Source organism: Haemorhous mexicanus, chromosome 5 (assembly GCF_027477595.1).
Source record: "Haemorhous mexicanus isolate bHaeMex1 chromosome 5, bHaeMex1.pri, whole genome shotgun sequence".
Lineage (NCBI taxonomy): Eukaryota > Metazoa > Chordata > Aves > Passeriformes > Fringillidae > Haemorhous > Haemorhous mexicanus.
This window is the reverse complement of record NC_082345.1, coordinates 45,395,896-45,402,012: the sequence shown is the minus strand read 5'-3', so window position 1 is coordinate 45,402,012 and position 6,117 is coordinate 45,395,896.

Genomic DNA, 6,117 nt, shown 5'->3' with positions numbered 1-6,117 from the left:
CTCTTCAGTACTGAACCTGTCAGAAAATGATTAATCATCTAGAGAGGAAATTTACTGGAAATATTTAATAGCTATTGGGGCTCTGCGCAAAAGCTTCCCACTGACAGTGCTGCCTGTGCATTTCTCTGAGAGATATTCCTCCTTCCACTCTTCCTACTTGTTTGTTACAAGTAGAGACTGACAGAAAAAAATAAAGACAAAAATCTACACTGCAGAAATTGAAGATTTCCCCTGGCTAGAAGTTTTCTTGATGATCTGTTGTAAGCAGGTATAACAAGCCAGCTTCTTGCAGGAAAACACCTGAACATCTGTAAATCACTATGGCACTGGGGCAAATGACCAACATGGCATTGCTGCCTCAGGGAAGAAGTTACCCTCAACCTGAGGAGTGTCACTGGCCAACCTTGACACCCTCATCCCTGGGCAGCCAGTGCTGCATCTCCCTTTGCTTCTGGTTCCAAACCAGTGTCCTCTGGGTCATGGCACCTGCTCCAGTGCAGGGCTGAGGCAGGCCCTCTACCCTTTTGTTTTCTTCCCCTGAGATTCCAAGTAAGGAGAATACATGGGTAAATCAAAAGTCTCAGAAAACAACAAAAATGCAAGGAAGTTATAGTTGCATTTGTTGCTTCTAATGTCCTGAAGAAAATACAAATGGTCTTTAATTCAGGACTAGTTTTAGTCGGCCACACTCATGTGGATGGTCTGTGCAAAGCTCACTGAAATGGGAAAACTTTTCTTTTCCTTACTGTATATAGTTTCTCTTTCCTTATTTTTTTTTTTTTTTTTGGTTTGTTGGTTGGGGTTTTTTTTGTTAGGTTGGGCTTTTTGTTTTGTTTTTGTTTGTCTGTTTTGGGTTTTTTTCTTTTGAGATGCTCTATTCTTCTGCTTCCTTTGTAATATTACCTTCCTTTCCAAAGAATATTGAGTTTGATTGTCAATCTCAGTCATTTAATATTCTTGTATGGTTTGCCAGTATGAAAATTAGATGATAGCTTCTTTAAGCTATTTTTTGTTTTTTAACTACACTGGAAATGTAAATACTTTCCGATGTAGCCATGCAACTTCAGTATGTAAATTAAAGTGTCTTGGGGAGCTCACTGCACAGCACAGGCTTCCCTAAGCCACAGAGAAATCTGAGAAACTAATAGTTCCTGAACTACCCTCAGAAGTTCTGCAAACTATAGACAGAGTTCACAAGCAATTTCCCATTGCCATTTGCGGTTTTGTGATGATGTGGTCCTATGGAGGACGTGGCAGCTGGCAGATTGGGCTTTTTCAGTCTGGATGATTCTGCTACCAAATAAGTGGTGGAAGCCTCCATCCAGTTCTTGTTCCATTTTAACAGGAAGACATGGTGCAGGGGATCCAGTGGCTCAATTTAGACAAGAGGACTTTTTACAGCTTTAGCAGCTTTTAGCAGAGCACATCCCTCTTTCTTTAGTGTAATGACATCATCAGTATTCTCCTGTTGACACTTGCTTGAGACAATGTAGCTGTTGGTCAGACTGAGTCATCACTGAGCAAAGGAATGAAGAATGCTCCTAAACAAGGGACATAAGACCTAGATAAGCACAATGGTTATAGATACTATTTTGTATATATCTATTCTTTAAAGTCATCTTACCTTTTGCAGAGCAATCTCCCTACAGTGATCTTTGTAGATTTAAGTAGTTTTTATGGTTTTATTCTTTACTATACATGCTTAATGACAAGTACCATTATAATTTTTATTCCTGTTTAATTGATGGAGAATTAAAATCTGAGTCATACAGTTAGGTGTGGTCTAAATGAACAATCTTTGTTTCAAATGGATGACCATGGTTATAATTGCCCTGTCCTGAGCTTACTTACATTTGTTTCTTTACTTTCTCTAAATAAGATAGAAGTTTCAGATGTTTGCTCTACTGAATAATTAGATTAGAGACGAATCTCATTCTTGTCTGTAAACTGAATGGGGAACATGCAAGAAGCTAGTTGAACTGATTGTCAATATTTCCTCTTTGCAATTAAACAGTATATGCTATTAGTGGCCTTTTAGGCAATTAGAAACCTGCTTCATAAACCTCTCAGAAGAGTAGATGTGAATTATATGATGACTTCATAAATCTGAGGATCAATAAGAGAAATAAGTGGGAATCTTAATTACTAGTTGGTTAATTAAATGAAATATTACAGATTCATTTAACTGTTGAGATTGGGATTATATGCTTGTGCCATATACAGGAAGGGCATTACATTCAGAGATTCACAAGGTCTTTTGCTATCTTCTGTTCTAAATTATGAATTCAGAAGTCAGAAATTGAGAAATCTTTTCCTACAATGCTGTTATTAATGGCTCACAAGCATGGACAGCTAAGAAAATCTTTCAGCTGCTTATGATAATGCTTACAGCTGTGGAAGGATGTCTGAAACTTATCCTTATATGTCAAAAATATTTTCTCTGTGTCTTTGTCATTCTTGGCTCACTAGAGAAGAAAACACTCTCTTATTCTGCAGCACAATTTAATTTTTTTTCAGTATCAGGAATGTTTTTGAAGCATAGTAAGTGTAACAGACTTGAAAAGTTAAACTTTGTAAAGGGTGCATGAGGTATCTATGCTGATGATGGAGAGATTGTGTACTATCTCCCTCTACATGGTTTTTTGAGAACCATCAAGTACTATTAAAAGGAGGTTTCAGCCCTTCTCCCATTTTGAAATTGCATGCGAAACCCCAAATTCAATTTTAAAAAATAGGTCACAGGAAGAAAAAAAATATTATTTGTAAGAGAAGACTGGAGTGAAAACCAGCAGGAACATAGATGTGGCCTGGAAAGGGAGAGTTAGCTGCCACCCTTCAGACCTCCATCTGTGCCACATAACACAGTTTGCACTGTGAGTTTTCTTAGTTTCTGAACACTGCTGTTTCCCAGACTCTTCTGCAGTGCATGCTTGATAGTGCAACAGTAAACAAAGCATGGTTTCTGTCTTTTGAGCAAACATGTTTGGGATTCATAAAAAAATTATCATTATGCCTTTTTTGCCTTCCCTCTGCTGGTAGCTTAAACCTTTCTCAGGAATGTCTAGTGGATCAAGCTCCAAGCCCAGTGCAAGAGCAGTTCTTTCAGTTTTCAGCAGTGGGAGGGACATCTGCCTCCTAAATATGTACACTAAGCATGTCTGCAGGGAGGACATCCAGCTTTGGTCCTCTGATCTGGCCAAGGCCATTTTCACAGGAAGGGGCAGCATCAGCAGTCTCTGGATGAGCTGAGAGGTAAAATCTAGATTCCTTGAACGAAATACATGGTCAGAAAAGTCCAGAGACTTTTCTAGGAAAGGTCTAATGTTGGGTTGCCAGTGAGACAGATGGCTAATAATTTTCCTCTGTAACTACCAGGGGTTTTGGGGCTTGTATTGGTGGTTATTAGGTAATAGAGACATGCTCTCATAAAGTGTGTAAATCCTCTGGGATAGCCCACTGACAATGTAAAGCCTCAGTCTGGGGAATCTGCCCTCCTGACCATGGTGTTTCCTACATGGATTCCTCTTTAAGTTTAGACCCCTTTTTTGTAGGCTTTAGAGGGCCCAACTAGTTATATCAGTCACTTATATCAGTCACTTTGTCATATACAGGTAGGCAGTGCCAGCTTTCAAAACAGGATTTGGGTTATGAATTCCCAGAGATGCCAAAGATCTCCTGTCCCTTCTTTTTCAGGGGAATTTCTCTGTTGATTAGGTAGTCAGCTCCCTCTAGAGCTCAGTGCTTTGTGTGTCCTGTCTGAGACACTGACTTGGGCTTTGGAGGACAGGAGGGTTGTGAGCATTGGATGAAGGACAGAGGCCTGGAAGGTGCTGCAAAAAGTTCTGATCTTGAGTTCTGTCATGTTGGAGATGAGCTCAGGGCGTTCATTAACACAGTGAGAAGTCTGGGTGAGATATTTACCCATGGCTGGAGCAAATTCTCCTCTTTTGGCTGAAGCATTTAGACATAGAGGTGGTGCAAGTGGTTGTGTCCACCCAGTACTCAGGTGAGCCTGCCTGTGCTCAGGTGAGCAGTTTGAGCCCTCTGAGCTCTTCTGACAGCCAAACTGAAAGCCTCTACACCAGACATCAGAGTGAAGGGAAGAGGAATATCACTATCCTTTTCCTGTGGAATTGGTTTCCAGCCACGGGCATTGGTGAATTACCCAACCCACATGGCTAGTCAGCTTCTCATTTTTGAAAATTGATTTTATCCAGTTTACTGTGTTGTAATTAGTATTCATTAACAACTGGAACGAAATAACATAAAAATTTCCTCAAACCAATAATTCTAAGTGTCAGCTGCTGGGTGCATGTATCCAAGGGTGCATGCTTTGATTGTTAAGATCATATCACGTAAAATTTATTTTGGAGCAGGGTGTAAGTCCTGAAATCTCAGAGCAGGATTTACAGGAGGGATGTATACATGCATCTCCAAATTACACATTTCATCCTTATGGTTTACCCTTTTCAAGATTTACTGATTTGTACTGTGCAGAAAAAGGCTTGATGACAAGGGCCATGAATATGCTTCTCTCGGGAAAATATATTCACCAGCTCCCTGTGTTTATAAGAATTACCATAAAATAGTAATGTATCCTCCAGACTAGAAAATCCTTTCAAGTTGCATTATTTTTCCCATTGAGAGCCTTATACTATTATCCAGTACATTATTGACCCAGCATGCTCACAGTTTCATGGATAAAGATAATATTCTCATTGTATTTATTTTAATATCTTTAAAAATATATTTCATTTCTCATTACACTTTTAACCAATTTATAAAGTGTCCCCAGACATCTTCCTTGTTGTGCTTTGTTCACACTTCTGGTGTGATGCAATTATTCAGATTACTTATCAGTGCACTTCTGGTGCATGGTGAGAAATGTTGTAACAAGAGAAATTCTCTATGTTAACAGATAAGATGGGGAGGCTCAAAAAGGATGACATTCATCCAGATGTAATAACATAGATTCCAGGAGAATAGGTCCCTAGTATATTCCAAAGCCTTGTCCCAGGCGAAATTTAGTGGCAGAACAACATGATGATAATGAAATGCCATTTTTTGAAAACAGATTTGAGAAAAAGGCAAAACAGAAAGAAGTTCTCCTTGTAGATTTTTCAGATTCCAAGGGTTTTATGTCAGAAGGAAACTTTTATTATAAAATTGAATATGGCCAAAAACTAAAAAATTCAATATTTCAGTGAAAGCAATTTGATGAATCCAAAACACATTTTGAGGTGAGGGTTTGGTTATACAATTTTGGTGATTCCACCATTGCATTCCATTTTGGGATAGGAAAAAAGTTTGAAAAGTGAAAAAATATTCTGGCATAGATAAGCTTTTTTCCCTCCAAGTCAGCTGACCTGCCATGATTTGTTAGTCTCATTGCTGTCTCTGAGCTACCCTTTATTTCTATAGAAGATAGAAGAGCCAAATCTTAAAGACTGTTTTAAGAAAATCTTTTTGAAATATCTTTGCAAAAATTAAGATGCTGAATAAAGGTATGTGATTTTATCTAATTTTAAAAACCTCATCATTTTAAAATGTATTTGAATGTATTGAAAAAAACCTTAATGCTTTCAGAGAAACTGAAATTCTAATGTTAAGCAAACTGGTATTTTAGTTGCAAGTCAGTGCAAAATATGGTCTATTTTCTATGTATGATAATGTCTTTTCAGAGCTTTTTGACTGTGTTTTTTTTTTGTTTTGCTATTGGATCTTAGATGTATTCTGCAAATTTTTATGTCCTTAAGCATGTGAAAATCTGAGATCTTTGTCTATTTTTTTTTTTCTCTTATCTTGCACAATATTATTTGGTTTTACTCTTTAAACTTCTGAAAAATCTGAGATTTTTTTGCAAGTGTCATAGCTTGATTTGTTACATAGTTCTTCTCCTTAACTGTTTGAGGTCTTTAGTGCAAGAAAAGAGACAAGCAGCAAAGCTGTAGATACTTTGAACACAATTGTTTTCTTCTACTATCAGACTCTGCTCTCTTCTGGTGATACAAATCATAAATTTATGGAGGGACAAATATCTCAACTTTATGTACAAAGCAGGATGTTTATAAAACCATTGAGGATACATTCAGTGAGAAAGAAATAAGTGCTTCTGCT